Raw genomic sequence first — 16283 nt, forward strand, 5'->3', positions numbered from 1 at the left:
AGAAAAACAACATACTTAAAGAAACTGTAAGAATCCATTTACAATGTGACTAGTGTAAACATTCTTTTCCTTGATTTTGAGTATGTTACATTGGAGTACCTGAAATCATTAGAATTCAAAAGTAGTTTGTTGCTGCAAGAAAAACAGAAAATTGGAAGCCAAATTTTCCAGCTCTTATAAGCACCAAACCCTTGTCTGCACTCACTCTTAGGACAAGAATCGGTTTGTACTAACTTTTCCATTTATATTGAAATTTACAATTTTACCCATGAGGTCTCTCAACACCTGGTAAATTCCTCTCTAGAGAAAACAGCCTATCAAATATGGAAATAACTCATCACCCTTAGAAAATTCTAATATGGATAAAAATACAATGAAGAAAATAAATAGTTTAGAGTAAACTAGATAATTTTAGATAAGTTAATATGTTAACTGTTATTTTAAGAGCTGACAGTATATTGGGTTGGCCAAAAGGTTATGAAAAAACCTGAATGAATTTTTTGGCCAACCCAGTATGTTGCTTATTGTAATAAATTCTAGAATAGGGAGTTGTGTTTTGCTCTATACTTCAAAAAATATTAATAAATCCATCATACCAAATTGCTTATAGAACTATAAATTTATCTAAAACTTACAGTAAAAGTATACATAGAAACAATGTTATTTAATGAGAGTGAGTTGTTAACAACAGGTATTAATTGAGTGCTTACTCTATGCTTGGCATTTTTTTAAGCACTTGAGATACATCAGTGAGTAAAGCAAAGTTGCTTTACTCATAGAGCTTAAGTTCTAAAAGATTATAATAATTATTTATACTCAAAGTTAGTTGAAAACTTCAAAGCTATCTCACAGTAAATGAGGGATCTGGGATCATGTGCCTATTGAAAAGTGTTAGTTGCTCAGTCATGTCTGACTCTGTGACCCCATGGACTGTAGTCTGCCAGGCTCCTCTGTCCATGGGATTTCCCAGGGAATAATATTGGACTTGCTAGTCATTCCCTTATCCAGGGGATCAAACCTGGGTCTCTTGCATTGCAGATGGATTCTTTACTGTCTAAGCTACCATGGAAGCCTATTAGACAGGTCCCTGTAAATTGGCTCTTATGTTAGTGAAATCAGCTCATTTCATAGGCCAGCCTTTAACTACATAGCTACAGAAACCCAATGTTTTGTATACCAAATGGTGCTTCATAAATCTCTCACAGGTGGAATTCAATTAAACTCACTGACACCAGTGTCTATGATAAAATCACTGATTTACTGGTTTACATTAAAAATCGTCAAGGCTGCTGTATAGGGACTAAGCTCCTGTGTGCATTCTTTCTCCATGGACAAAAGCTATAATCAGAAGATTGCTTGGAGAGCATAAAATTACAACATGGGAACTGAAGAGAAGTTTCAGATATTTGCAATATCAGATTTTTCAAAATCTGCTAATAGTAGCTTTCTATGAAGTGTGTAGCTCCCAATTTTTGTGCAAATTATTTTGCCTTCCCTAAAGTATATGCACAGATAAACACAAACATGCTTACTTCTTGTGGCTGATTCTATAAAGAGCTTTCCAACTACCTAGTTAAGAACATGATTTCTCAGTCTTTTCATTGTCCTTCCCTCAGATCCATGCCCCTGGGAAAAGAAAAGAAAAAGGATTCAGAAAATGGGCTTGTCTCTCCTTTAAATAATTGTATGATCTTCATTACTTTGCAGTAGACCTGCCTTAGCAAATGCAATATAAGATTTCAATTAGAAACTCCTTCTTGTCTCTCTAAATCTTCTTGTCTCTCTAAATTAGTTAATACCTAATTAATATCCTCTAACACCTAATTGATGTGTTTTTTCTAAATGTTTTTTTCCAGTCTGTGACACTCTGTTTCTGGGTTTAGTCTCTGAAAGTGGATTTTGTACACCCTGAATGATAGTTACCACTTTTTCTCCACCAATCCCAGTTCTATTGTTTTACCAAACTCTCACTAGTCTTCTCACTGACAGCTCTACTTTAAAACTGTTCTTACATGTTTCTGGTTCATCCTGTCTGGATGAATTTATTATGTTTATTTATATCCCCTGTTATGGTGTCCTATGACTTTGTGAAGAATTGAAGTGAATTTGGTTTATATACATATAACATAATAAATGCTCCCCACAGAAGACAATGGCATTTGTGCAAAGGCTGGTATTTGAATAAAATGCAGCTGGAAAAAGCATTTGTGATATTGAATTACAAATGGATTATTCATGTCCTACAAATTCAATGGTGTGTTTGTCCTTAATGGATCACTCTGAAACTGGCTTCTGATTCACAGTACAACCCAGGTTCCACAAATTAACATTGGGAGATCTGCTACAGATTATTGTTCAGAGTCTTCATATCATGACCTGGAAGATAAACCCAAGTTGACCTTTGATTATCGTATGTCATGGACTTACCGAGAACATCTTGCTTTACTAGTGAAATCGCTGCTGCCAGAATATTTATTTTATTTGTTCCTTCATTCATTCAATTATTTGGTTATTGAGCTACCTGGTGGCTCAGATGGTAAAGAATCTGCCTGAAGTGCAGGAGACCCAAGTTCCATCCCTGAGTCGGGATCCAGTATTCTTGCCTAGAGTATTCCATGGGCAGTTTGGTGGGCTATGTTCAATGGGGTTGCAAAGAGTTGGACACAGTTGAGTGACTAACAGCCTATGGTAGACATAGAAGTGCCTTGAGATCCCCCTTCAAGCAAGGACTCTGGAAAGCTTTACAGCTTAAACTCCATCAAGTCCACCTCAGCTTTGCAACTGAGGACATGCTTTCTACAGAAAGGCCCCAGTCAATGACTGAGTCAGGCTGTGGCATCAGGACAGGCATCTCTGCTCAGGCCCCAGTCAGTGACTGAGTCAGGCTGTGGCATCAGGACAGGCATCTCTGCTCAGAGTGGGACTTCTCAAATTCATTACAGGTTTTGCAGACTGACCTACACCTGATTTGATGACTGTCCCTTTCCAATACCACTTTTTCCAATTTCCTTTCCCAGATATGTCTCCCAGATGTAACTTTTGTACTCCTAACTTCATATGGGTATCTGATTCTCAGAGGACTCGATGATGCCAGAACTGAAGTTTTAGAATGGGATCACTTTCTGCCTAGCTGGAAATGATAACCACATATCAAGAGGACTATGGGGCCTAGATAGTGCCTAGCTCAAGATGGAAGTCCAGTTACTAAAATTTCACCTTGTCACTGATAGCAAATGCAGAGAAAATTATGCATACAAGGCCAATAGAATCTGTTGACTGAAATTAAATTCCATTCATACCCTTACTGAAAGATGTTGAAAGCCTAAAAGCTTTTAACAAATAATTGAAAACTAAGTGTGAAAGCCAGAGGGTTTTATCTCCTGCAGGGGGAGAGAAGAAAATAATAAACTAAAGGATATAAAGAGTTTTAAGATTTCAGTGACATTTTTAATATTCAGCTGAGCAGGTGGGAGAACCTGGGACCCTGACACATGGGTTCTTGGTGAACAAATCTGAACATTTCACTCCTCAGATTGCTCTGAAGCCTCAGAGTGCACATAGGTGGCCTGTTCTCCCTGTTAAGAGCTTATGGTCTCCCTGCAAGGGAAGACACTGCAAAACCTCTCCCAACCAGGGCAACAGGGGGCCATCATGAGGATCTACCCTTACTTTCTCTCCTGTCTTCAAGCCATTAGCAAGGGATAAGTAACAGCTTATCTTAGTCAGGTCACATATCTTAAGGGAGAAAGACTTTACGTCAAAAGAACTATAGCAATTATCTGCTGGAAATTGGCAGGAACTGGGGTAGTACGGGTGTTGCAGGAAGGGGGACCCCTTCTAGGGCCTGAAACTGGGCTCTTGTCTAACACTCAGAAATTAGTTGTCCGAGGAGACACGTGCTGACAAAGCAAGAGATTTTCTTGGAAAAGGGGGCCCAGGTGGAGAGCAGGAGGGTGAGGGAACCCAGGGGAACTGCTCTGCCACATGGCTCACAGTCTCAGGTTTTATGGTGATGGAATTAGTTTCTGGGTTGTCTTTAGCCAACCCATTCTAATTCAGAGGCCTTCCTAGTGGTACATGTCTTGTTCAGTCAAGATGGATGCCAGAGAGAAGGATTCTGGGAGGTGGGCGGACAGGTGGTGTCTCCTTTTGACATTTCCCGAACTCTTCTGGTTGGTGGAGGCTTATTAGTTCCCTGTTCCTTACCAGGACCTCCTGTCCTAAAACAACTCATGCAAATGGTTACTATGGTGCCTGGCCAGGGTGGGCGGTTTCAAGCAGCGTGCTTCCCCTAACAACTCCCCCCTGAGAGACTTCATACTCAAGATACTACTTGGGAACTGGGGCAGAGGTCTCTTTCTTCTGTAACTTCTTCCTGCTGTGCATGGGCTTAGGCCTGCCTAGCAGAGCAGAAGTCTCTTTCTACCTGATCTAAGTCAAGGTATTTTTTTTTTTGCCTGAAACCAGCATTCACGCTTGTAATAACAGCAATTTAGTTTGAAACTGTTGGCTCCTCTCAGCGATGAAAGGGGCCAAACTGGACACCTAACAGGATGGTCATCACTGGTCCCCAGAAACAGGAGGTAACATTTGGGGTGAGGGCTGCAGGGTTTGTGACTTTTTTTTTTTTGATTGGTTGGTGGTGAAGCAACAGAGCTGTGCTCCAGGAATCTTGTGTTCAGTCTGAAGTCACCATCCTCCACCTGGGTGGGGGCTCCAGTTCTGTAGAAGAACTCAAAGACATTGTTATGCATATTTCTTTGAGTAGGAACCAGGAGCCTGTCTCAAGGCTGTACCACCATTTGATTGTTTCTCCTCTGTTTCTGTATCCCCTCCCTTCCCTGATTAGCAGTTGTTTGAATCCATGCTTTGGAACTCAGGGAATATCAAGGAGACTGAAAGAAGCCTATATCCTACAGATAAGAAATGGAGAACACACAGCAGATCTGTACTCCAGAGACCCAGAATCCTGCTCAGTTTTAATTTATGACTGTGATAACTTTCTGTCAAAATGGACTGCCTCAGCTTGGAGAATAGGCACTGAATTAAAAGTATCACTGAGTTCCAAGTCCTAGATCTGAGCCTTATGATTAAAATCTCAATCCCTTGGTCTGCCATTTTGTTGTAACAGACCCAATTAGTAGCTGGAGGAGGGATAACTGTAATTTTAATAGACAAAATAAATCTCATTTCTTTTTAGAAGAATAGGCCTGAAACCCAGTCTGGACCTGGCACTTCAAGGAGACTTGTAGCCAGGTAGCCAGTTGCCTCGTTTTATCAAGAGTAAGGTTGCAGTTACTAGCTTCCAGCAGACATTGTTTTGAGACTGGAGGCATCTAAGCCTGACACGACTCAGAAAACTCAAGTGTTTAGCAATACAACATCTAATCTGAAATTATACCCATAGTATCACCTAGTTATTTCCCAGGATGTCTGAACCATAGCTACTCTATTTTGACTTTTAATTGTAAAATTTTCCTTAATAGCCAAAGCAGATGTCACCATTAATGATGTCAGTGTTTTTCTAGGTATGAGAAGATGCAAGACTTGGAACTCATAAAATCTTCTCCTGAAAAGATCTAACTATCTGAAGGTCTGTTCTGCCAGTTTTTCCCAGACATAGAGTGCCTCATCCCTGATTTTCACCCTGAACTCCTTTCAGGGGCATTGAAAGTCAGCAGTTGCAGTGGTCATGATTTAGTCTTTGTAGATGTAGATGGCAAGTGTCAGTCTTCAGTTGGCAGAGCCCCTTTTTGCTCATAAACTTGACCATGATTTTGAGGGGAGCATTTCATGACCATTTTATCCCATGGTGCTGAGAATGTCCATTCTCAGGTTTGGCAAAGATTTTGTTGACAGCACACTCAATGTGCTGTTACTGGACTAGGCCATAAAACAGTTTCCAAAATTCTCTGGACCACCTGTCCCACTAGCCTCTTGGTTCAGGAGAATATTCCCTCTTGTTGTTTCTTCCCATATCTAGAGTTACACTGTTACCATCATCGATCTCATCAGTCAGTTCAGTTCAGTTGCTCAGTCGTGTCCGACTCTTTGGGACCCCATGAATCGCAGCACGCTAGGCCTCCCTGTCCATCACAAACTCCCACAGTTTACTCAAACTCATGCCCATCGAGTCAGTGATGCCATCCAGCCATCTCATCCTCTGTCATCCCCTTCTCCTCCTGCCCCCAATCCCTCCCAGCATCAGGGTCTTTTCCAACGAGTCAACTCTTCGCATGAGGTGGCCAAAGTATTAGAGTTTCAGCTTCAGCATCAGTCCTTCCAATGAACACCCAGGACTGATATGGGACTATATATTATTCTATCAGAGGCCTCAGACACACATTTGGCAGTGTAAGAAACAGCAATTTGTAAAACAGGTGAAATACAAATAACATAGCCAGCAGTATTAGTAAAATCACAAGTAAGACTTAAGTTAAGAGCTTCCATTAGACGTAGCCCAGTATATCTCAGGTCATCTGACTTAGTCTACTCTGTAGAATCTTTATCTTCCAGGGAAATTATATATTGGCACCACTGTCTATAAGGCACATAGCCCAGTTTTCTAGTGTTACTACACTGATTATCCTTAGTATGATTTAATTGTTTCCAACACAGAGGAGACTTTAAACCTAAATTACCATAGTCTGGTGTTATCTGTATAAATCCATCCCATAATTGTGGAAGATTTTTTTCTTCTTTGCTGAAACTTTTCTTGTTGCTCTGATTGAGCTTAAGTAATAGAAAAAGCTCAAATTTATGGCCAGAGTCAGAGCAGGCATTATTAATTGGCCCAGTGAGGGGATCCCACCTAGTAATATCACAGTGACCTGAATATGACTATAATTATTTTTTTTAAGTAAATTTTCTCAAGGCCAACCAGTTAGAGTCTTGTAGTAGAGAAATTTACCAAGGTAACCCAGAACTAGGCACAGGTAATTGGCCACAAACCCAACAATTGGATTGATTTCTAAAACTAGCATAGGATCACACCTATGACTGAAAAGCATTTGATTTATATGCAAACATCTAAGAAGTCAAGAAAATGTTAAAAATGATCATACAAATCAGGTCCAGCATCTTGGGCAAGCTGTCTACCCCTGATGTCATCATCTTCTTATCCTGGTATAGTGTAGTTTCTCCTGTTTGAGCATCATTTTAAGGTGAGATCAGGTCAGCTGTCTTCTCTATAGACCAATCCAGTGTAGGGGCCTTTGGAAGTGGGAATTAATCTAAGAGTTAATTTCCCTTCAGTTTCATTGTGCATAAGCTAGTTAAGAGTATCTGATAAAAAGTCCTTCCATCCAGTTTGGAGACAGTCCCTTAAATTATGTCTTTTTCCAGTCCTGGTTGCAGGTCATGAGGCATCTGATCTTCATCCAAAGATAGATTACTGAGATAAGCTTCAGAAACAAACTTAGGGTGTTCTTTAAGAATTCAATTAAATTTTACATTAATATCACATAACAGCAAAGAACTATCCAAGAAATGAGTCTTACTACCTCCATTGGTAGACCTCCATTGGTAGACCTCCATTAACAAACTGGGATTCAACATTTATTGAAACATCTTTTTCTCCCTAAAATTACCCTCATTTTAATCAAATATAACCCAATTAAGGCTAACTTGTTTCCAAAAAGGTCTGTTCTCACTAATTTTGGTCTGATGATTTATATAACCATAATTGATCATAGACTTTTTACTTTGCTGAAACATTTATAGAATCTCAAACTGAACTTTTAAAATAAAACAGGGCTGGGAAACTCACACCAAAGGCTTATCACAGATTTTGCCTAACAAATCTAGGTGAATTCTTCCCTTTTAAAGGTCTCATAAATTCCTTGAGATTTTTTGTACCTGTTAAAGAGAATACCTTCCTAGCTCATTTGATTAACTTACTGGAAACCTAAGAGTTTTAAATTTCTGGAGGAGTCAGATAGAGAGAAAATGTAGTTGTTCTGTTTATAATGTATAATTTTACCAAGTTATTTTCATAATTAGTTTGAGAGGAAGGTTTTCCCTACTCCCAAAAACCACAAGATTCAAACCTGTAATTTTTCAGATAGAAACCATAAAAGTTATAAGCATATATGCTGGTTCATTCAGTCCTTTTGTTAACTTTTGTGAAGTCATCAGGTTTTTCATTAGACTACCAGGACATATCAAAATGTTAAGAACTCCATGTAATTTCTAGGATATCTGTATTAGTAATTTTACCATACATTATAACATGAGCGGATTTATTATTCATTTGATAATCTTTTTCATGTAATTTAACCAACCAAATAAACATTGTTTAATATCTCTCTTTGGGATGTTTCAGGGGCCCTCTGAAACAACCCAAAGTTAGCTAGAGGTCAAAGGAACTTCAAAATAATTCAATTTAGGAAGTTTTATCTAAAAGATCAATTAAAAGCATTTAGAACATTTGGGCAGATTTAGCCAATGTTGATGGGTGTATCATTTAGCTTGTTGATATGTCACAATAGTCATAAATACGAAGGCTCAAGGTCTCAGTTCAGTTCAGTCACTCAGTCGTATCCGACTCTTTGCGACCCCATGAATCACAGCATGCTAGGCCTCCCTGTACATCACAAACTCCAGAGTTAACTCGAACTCATGCCCATCGAGTCAGTGATGTCATCCAGCCATCTCTGTCCCCTTCGCCTCCTGCCCCCAGTCCCTCCTAGCATCAGGGTCTTTTCCAAAAAGTCAACTCTTCACATGAGGTGGCCAAAGTATTGGAGTTTCAGCTTCAGCATCAGTCCTTCCAGTGAACGCCCAGGACTGATATCCTTTAGGATGGACTGGTTGGGTCTCCTTGCGGTCCAAGGGACTCTCAAGAGTCTTCTCCAACACCACAGTTCAAAAGCATCAATTTTTTGGCGCTCAGCTTTCTTCACAGTCCAACTCTCACATCCATATATGACCACTGGAAAAACCATAGCCTTGACCAGACCGACCTTTGTTGGCAAAGTAATGTCTCTGCTTTTTAATATGCTAGGTTGGTCATAACTTTTCTTCCAAGGAGTAAGCGACTTTTAATTTCATGGCTGCAATCACCATCTGCAGTGATTTTGGAGCCCAGAAAAATAAAGTCTGACACTGTTTCCACTGTCTCCCCATCTATTTACCATGAAGTGATGGGACCAGATGCCATGATCTTCGTTTTCTGATGTTAAGCTTTAAGCCAACTTTTTCACTCTCCTCTTTCACTTTCATCAAGAGGCTTTTTAGTTCCTCTTCACTTTCTGCCATAAGGGTGGTGTCATCTGCATATCTGAGGTTATTGATATTTCTCCCAGCAATCTTGATTCCAGCTTGTGCTTCATCCAGCCCAGCATTTCTCATGATGTACTCTGCATATAAGTTAAATAAGCAGGGTGACAATATACAGCCTTGACGTACTCCTTTTCCTATTTGGAACCAGTCTGTTGGTCCATGTCCAGTTCTAACTGTTGCTTCCTGACCTGCATACAGGTCTCTCAAGAGGCAGGTCAGGTGGTCTGGTGTTCCCATCTCCGGAAGAATTTTCCACAGTTTACTGTGATCCACACAGTTGAAGGCTTTGGCATAGTTTATAAAGCAGAAATAGATGTATTTCTGGAACTCTCTTACTTTTTTGATGATCCAGCAGATGTTGGCAATTTGATCTCTGGTTCCTCTGCCTTTTCTAAAACCAGCTTGAACATCTGGAAGTTCTCGGTTCACGTATTGCTGAAGCCTGGCTTGGAGAATTTTGAGCATTACTTTACTAACGTGTGAGATGAGTGCAATTGTGTGGTAGTTTGAGCATTCTTTCGAATTGCCTTTCTAAGGGATTGGAATGAAAACTGACCTTTTCCAGTCCTGTGGCCAATGCCGTTTTCCAAATTTGCTGGCATATTGAGTGCAGCACTTTCACAGCATCATCTTTTAGGATTTGAAATAGCTCAACTGGAATTCCATCACATCCACTAGCTTTGTTCATAGTGATGCTTTCTAAGGCCCACTTGATTTCACATTCCAGAATGTCTGGCTCTAGGTGAGTTATCACACCATTATGATTATCTGAGTCGTGAAGATCTTTTTTGTACAGTTCTTCTGTGTATTCTTGCCACCTCTTCTTAATATCTTCTGCTTCTGTTACGTCCATACCATTTCTGTCCTTTATCAAACCCACTTTTGTATGAAATGTTCCCTTGGTATCTCTAATTTTCTTGAAGAGATCTCTAGTCTTTCCCATTCTGTTGTTTTCCTCTTTTTCTTTGCACTGATCACTGAGGAAGGCTTTCTTATCTCTCCTTGCTATTCTTTGGAACTCTGCATTCAAATGGGAATATCTTTCCTTTTCTCCTTTGCTTTTTGCTTCTCTTTGTTTCACAGCTATTTGTAAGGCCTCCTCAGACAACCATTTTGCCTTTTTCATTTCTTTTCCATGGGGACCTAGTTGGCTCTAAGCAGTTTTCTTATGGGTGTGTCATTCCTAATAAAATCAATTTATCTAACTGTAATCCAATTTTAGAAAACCCTGATCATGCATAACTTTTTTTAGTATTTTTTCATACCTTTTTTTTTTTAAACTGAAAACACACTTCCTACTTTCCTTTAGCAACCAAGAACATTTTTTTTTTTAACATTTTATAGATTGGTGAGCATAAATAAATACCAGTGATAATTTCTAAAACCCTTGGTTTCTTAGAACATTTTAGGATGGCACTAAACATTTTTCATTTATAGTCCCAAATCTATTTAGTTTCTCTGTAAAGGGAAACTAGTGTTTAGCAGTAAATGTTTCATTTAGTAGTAAATGTTTCAAAATCTTATTTTATTTAGAAATGACCTAACTATTCAATAGACTTCTAACACTTAGCACACTTGGCACAACCCTTAGAAATTCAAGTTATGTCAATCTGGAGAGACTGTTTTAGACAGATATTCCTAAAGAATAATTATTCTTAATAGAGTTTATATAAAAGCTCATATCTCATTTACATTTTTAAAGAAGTTTCTTCACTTGAGGTAATTTCCTTGTTGACAAAGTTGTAACAGATATAATATTTAACTTATATTAAACCTAGGTACAATGAAAATACTTAATGTTAATTACTCTAAGACATGTGTATATTAGATAGGTCAACAAACAAACATTAATATCAGGTATTTAATACTGAATATTTCCCAGTTCACATGAACCTGGAATTTATTGTTTAATTTAGAATTATTTGATTTGTAAGCACTTAGAGCTCATTTACAAATTAACCTCAAAAATATTACCCAGAGACAAAGACATACCAAGACATATTTAAACAGACACAGTGCAAGATCTAGCTTGGTTTTCTAAGTTTAGTCATGAATTAGATATTACAATATAAAATTTACTAGTTTATTTTTAAAAAACAGTTGAAAGAAATAAAATTTTTAAAGGCTTTTTCCCCTTTTCCCTCAGTCTCAGGAGTTAGAGATGGTCTAGGTAAGTGTTCCTGAGAGCCTGGTCTCAAAACACAGGGAAAGAAAATCAAGTTCTAACAAAATGGCGGCAGGTCTAAACCAAATGGTGGCCAGACAAAGCAAAATGACCATCAAAAATCACAACACAGAACACACTTAAAACACACACATATAAACCTGGCAGTCCTCATCAGACACTCCTTTAAATACAAGAATACAGTCTCTCAGAAAACCTCCTATACAGAAAATATCTCAGGTCTTCAAAGATTTCAAAGGGAGGAAAGGAAGCCAGGTTGAAAGAAGGGGGAGGCGGCAGGAGAGGAGGGGCAAAAGGGGTGGCCTTACAGACATTTCATGCCACCTGCAGATACCCAAGCATTACTGGACTTTACCCGGGGCCTGCAGAGAAGGGAGGACTGGAACTTGGCCCTACCCGAAATCGGACCAGAACAGAATTCGAGTTCTCTGCCAAGAGGAGGTGATCAGTCTCCAATCCTCAGCTCAGGCTGAGGCCCTTTGACCAGATTCCTGTGTCCAGGACCGGGGGACTAGAAAAAAAGAGAGAGAAGGGGTGAGAGGTCAATAAAGTCTATTGTTCCTTACCAGTTGGGGCACTCTGGCCAGTTGTCCGCATCAGGAGGGGACCAGGGACAAAAAGGCCCAGTTGCAGCTGCTGGATCTGGTCCATTGGCAAGCAAACTGGCCCCTGAGTACCCCAAGTGGTCAGGATGTCAGTCTCAGTGAAGAAGAGTCCCCACCAGAGTCGCCATTTGTTGCAGGAAGGGGGGCCCCTTCTAGGGCCTGAAACTGGGCTCTTGTCTAACAGTCGGAAATGAATTGTCTGAGGAGACACATGTGCTGACAAAGCAAGAGATTTTCTTGGGAAAGGGCACCCGGGTGGAGAGCAGTGGGGTGAAGGAACCCAGGAGAACTGCTCTGCCGTGTGGCCCGTGGTCTCGCGTTTTATGTGGCTGGGATTCGTTTCCGGGTTGCCCTTAGCCAATCATTCTGACTCAGAGTCCTTCCTGGTGGTGCATGTCTTGTTCAGCCTAGATGGATGCCAGAGAGAAGGATTCTGGGAGGTGGGCGGACAAGTGGTGTCTCCTTTTGACATTTCCCGAACTCTTCTGGTTGGTGGAGGCTTATTAGTTCCCTGTTCCTTACCAGGACCTGTCGTAAAACAGCTCATGCAAATGGTTACTATGGTGCCTGGCCAGGGTGGGCGGTTTTAAGCAGCGTGCTTCCCCTAACATGGGTAGGATTTGATTTTAAGGGTGCTTGATCAAGAGGGTCATATAAGACTGAATTTGTTGTTGTTGTTTAGTCACTAAGTCGTGTTTGCCTCTTTGTGACTCCATGGACTGGATAGCCCACCAGGCTCCTCTGTCCATGGGATTTCCCAGGCAAGAGTACTGGAGTGGGTTGCCATTTCCTTCTCCAGGGGATCTTCCCAACCCATAAGACTAGATAAAAAAGCCTTTACTGACTTGTAACTTCTTTTGATATACAGGATTTAATACCACATAAAATTACTAATTATTTAATACCACTAAAATTTACTGTGGGGATGGTACTGGAAACCTGTAGAAAGTGATGACTTTGCTGGACACAAATGTGAAATGCCAGAAATCCTTTGGCAGACAGTTGAGAAATAAATTAAAAGGCTCAGGGAAGTGGGCATGAAAGAGTGGATATTCTGGGTAAAGCCTGATGTTCTAGCAGAAGATTACATTTCTGGGAAGACCTGAGAGATACAGCTGAGAAAAGGACTATATTTTATCCACATTAACATCCTCCTTCTAAACGTCCCCTCATTAAAGCAGGGACAACTCAAATTCTGGATGAGGGCTTCCTAAAGGTATATGGGTAAGTGGACTCATGTGACATGTAGGGAGGATGGTGGCAGATTTGAAGATGTGCCACGCAAATATTCTTCAAGAAAGAGCTCATTGACCAGTTGCAAAGACTAGTTAGTTGATAGTCTCATTGCTAACTCCATCAGACCAGCCTCCACTTTTGAGCGGAGATCACACTTCTTTAAAGCTGACAAATTTCTTTAAAATTTGTGATTATTTTCAGTAATTTAAAGGACTTCATGCACAAACTCAAAAGTTCTTTTCACATATGTTTCATTTTTCATTTTCATTTCATTTATATAGCTAAAAAATGGTGTTTTGAGGCTTGATGATTTATTTATACTATTTTCTACTCTTGGAGAGATCTTAAAAAAATCTCCAGAATATTATCCTGGAAAATAGGGATGTATAACATGTACAAATTTTTCAAGAACACATATATTGGGAGTCATTTTCATGTTGTTAGATGACCTGCTTTACCATCCATTGGGTAGAAGGCACACACTTTTTCCTACTGGCTGACCCACCCTCTACTTCTGTCCTCACAATAGGATTACTTCGTGGTTTCCTCAACTACATGCTTTGCTGTCTGCTCCCTCTTGTGGACTGTTCTTTAGTTGGTTTGTTTTTGCAATCAATTTTAGACAGCACCTATTGCTATATTTCTAAAACTGCTTGCAGTAACATGAGACTTATATTTTATCCTTTGAGCAATGACTGGTCAGTACAGACTGATGTATTTTACATAAAAAAAACTTTTAAATTAATTTAAAAATAGTCAATGATTTTTTTAAAAGGCAGTCAATTTTATTGAGTTATTAACTATAGGTAGATTGTGAGTGAGTTTTTAAAATTTCCTCATTTCTCAAACATCCTATAATGTTCTTGTTGTTTTGTACTTATTTTTTAACCAGTTTTTCCTTAGCTAATTGAATTGTCTCTAATGTGCTAAGATAAAGTTTAGAATTGAATGCTTAAATTTAACATTCAATCAGACATAGAAAGAAAAATGATTGAGCAGTCTTTTGTAGTATATCTCTTTTTTTTCTATACAATTTTGAGAGATTACTTTACATTTACAGTTATTAAAAAATGTTGGCTAGCTTTTTTCCTCCCTGGCTGCTTGAAGATCAGCCGCCATCATGAACGACACAGTAACTATCCGGACTAGGAAGTTCATGACCAACCGGCTGCTTCAGCGGAAACAAATGGTCATTGATGTTCTTCACCCTGGAAAGGCAACAGTACCTAAAACAGAAATTCGGGAAAAACTGGCCAAAATGTACAAGACCACACCAGATGTCATCTTTGTATTTGGATTCAGAACCCATTTTGGTGGTGGCAAGACAACTGGCTTCGGCATGATTTACGATTCCTTGGATTACGTGAAGAAGAATGAGCCCAAACATAGGCTTGCAAGACACGGCCTGTATGAGAAGAAAAAGACCTCAAGAAAACAGCGAAAAGAACGCAAGAACAGAATGAAGAAAGTCAGGGGGACTGCAAAGGCCAATGTTGGTGCTGGCAAAAAGTGAGCTGGAGATTGGACAACAGAAGGAGTAAAGATTCTGCAGTGACTGTATCTGTGGTGCTTGTGCAGATTTTTCATGAAAGAATAAACTAAGACCTTTTCCAAAAAAAAAAAAATGTTGGCTATATCCCCCATGTTGTACAGCCCACCCTTGAGCCTGTCTTACATCCAATAATTTGTACTTTCCAGTCCCCAGCTCCTACACTGCACCCATACCACTGGCAACCACTAGTTTATTCTTTGTATCTGTGATTCTGCTTCTTTTTTGTTACATTTGCTAGTTTATTGTATCTTTTAGATTCCATATAAGTAATATTATAGAGTATTTTTCCATCCCTATTTGACTTATTTCACTTAGCATTACTGCTGCTACTGCTGCTAAGTCGCTTCAGTCGTGTCGGACTCTGTGTGACCCAATAGAAAGCAGCCCACCAGGCTCCCCCGTCCCTGGGATTCTCCAGGCAAGAACACTGGAGTGAGCTGCCATTTCCTTCTCCCACTTATCGTGAATGCCCTCCAAGTCTATCCATGTTGCTGCAGATAACAAAGTTTTATCTCTTTAATGGCTGAGTAGTATTTCATTGTTTGGATGTCGTTGTTGAATCATTAAGTCATGTCCAACTCTCTACAACCCCATGGACTACTGTAGTCTGCCGGGCTCCTCTGTGCATGGGATTTCCCAGGCAAGAATACTGGAGTGGGCTGCCATCTCCTCCTTCAGAGGAGCTTCCTGATCCAGGGACTGAACCCACAACTCCTGCTTGGCAGGCGGGTTCTTTACCACTGAGCCACCTTGGAAGCCCATGTATATGTGTATGTGTGTATATGTGTGTACATTTTCTTTATCCATTCATCTGTTGATGGGCACTTAGATGATTTGCATATCTTGATATCTTGGCAATTGTAAATAATTCTACATACATTGTGGGTTATGCATCTTTTTTAATAAGTGGCTTTTTTTTTTTTCTGGATACATATCCAGAAGTAGAATTGATGGATCATACAGTAGTTCTATTTTTAGACATTTTTGTTTGTTTTTTAAGGAAACTCCATATTGTTTTCCACAGTGACCAATTTACATCCCCATAAACAGTGTACAAGGATTCCATTTTCTCTACATCCTTGACAACTATTTTTTTTAAATATATATTAGCCAATCTCACAGATATGAGGTGATATCTCATTATGGTTTTGATTTGCATTCCCTTGATGATTAGCTATGTTAAGCATCTTTTCACATGCTTCCATATGAAAATTTCTCTTTGTAAAATGTCTATTCAGTTCTGTCCATTTTTAAAAAAAATTTTGGATGTTGAATTGTGCAAACTGTTTATATACATTAGATATTAATTCCTTATGAGTCATATAATTTGCAAATATTTTCTCCCATCTGGTAAGTTATCTTTTCATTTTGTTAAAGGTTTCCTTTGCAGTACAAAACTTTTTAAGGTAGCCTTTTAATTAAG

General features: G+C 39.4%; 1 long non-coding RNA gene and 1 pseudogene across 1 annotated transcript; one reads left to right on the forward strand and one right to left on the reverse strand.

The window, feature by feature from the left end:
* Positions 1-1237: 1237 nt before the first annotated feature.
* LOC110131273 (uncharacterized) lies at positions 1238-12342 on the reverse strand. The gene is made up of 2 exons (XR_002312130.2): positions 11864-12342; positions 1238-1626 (listed from the first exon to the last, which is right to left on the reverse strand). It is a non-coding gene; the product is annotated as an uncharacterized lncRNA (long non-coding RNA).
* Positions 12343-14380: 2038 nt separating this feature from the next.
* On the forward strand, positions 14381-14933 carry LOC110131277 (small ribosomal subunit protein eS24 pseudogene; annotated as a pseudogene).
* Positions 14934-16283: the final 1350 nt, after the last annotated feature.

The sequence above is a fragment of the Odocoileus virginianus genome, chromosome 1 (genome assembly GCF_023699985.2).
Source record: "Odocoileus virginianus isolate 20LAN1187 ecotype Illinois chromosome 1, Ovbor_1.2, whole genome shotgun sequence".
NCBI classification, from domain to species: Eukaryota; Metazoa; Chordata; class Mammalia; order Artiodactyla; family Cervidae; genus Odocoileus; species Odocoileus virginianus.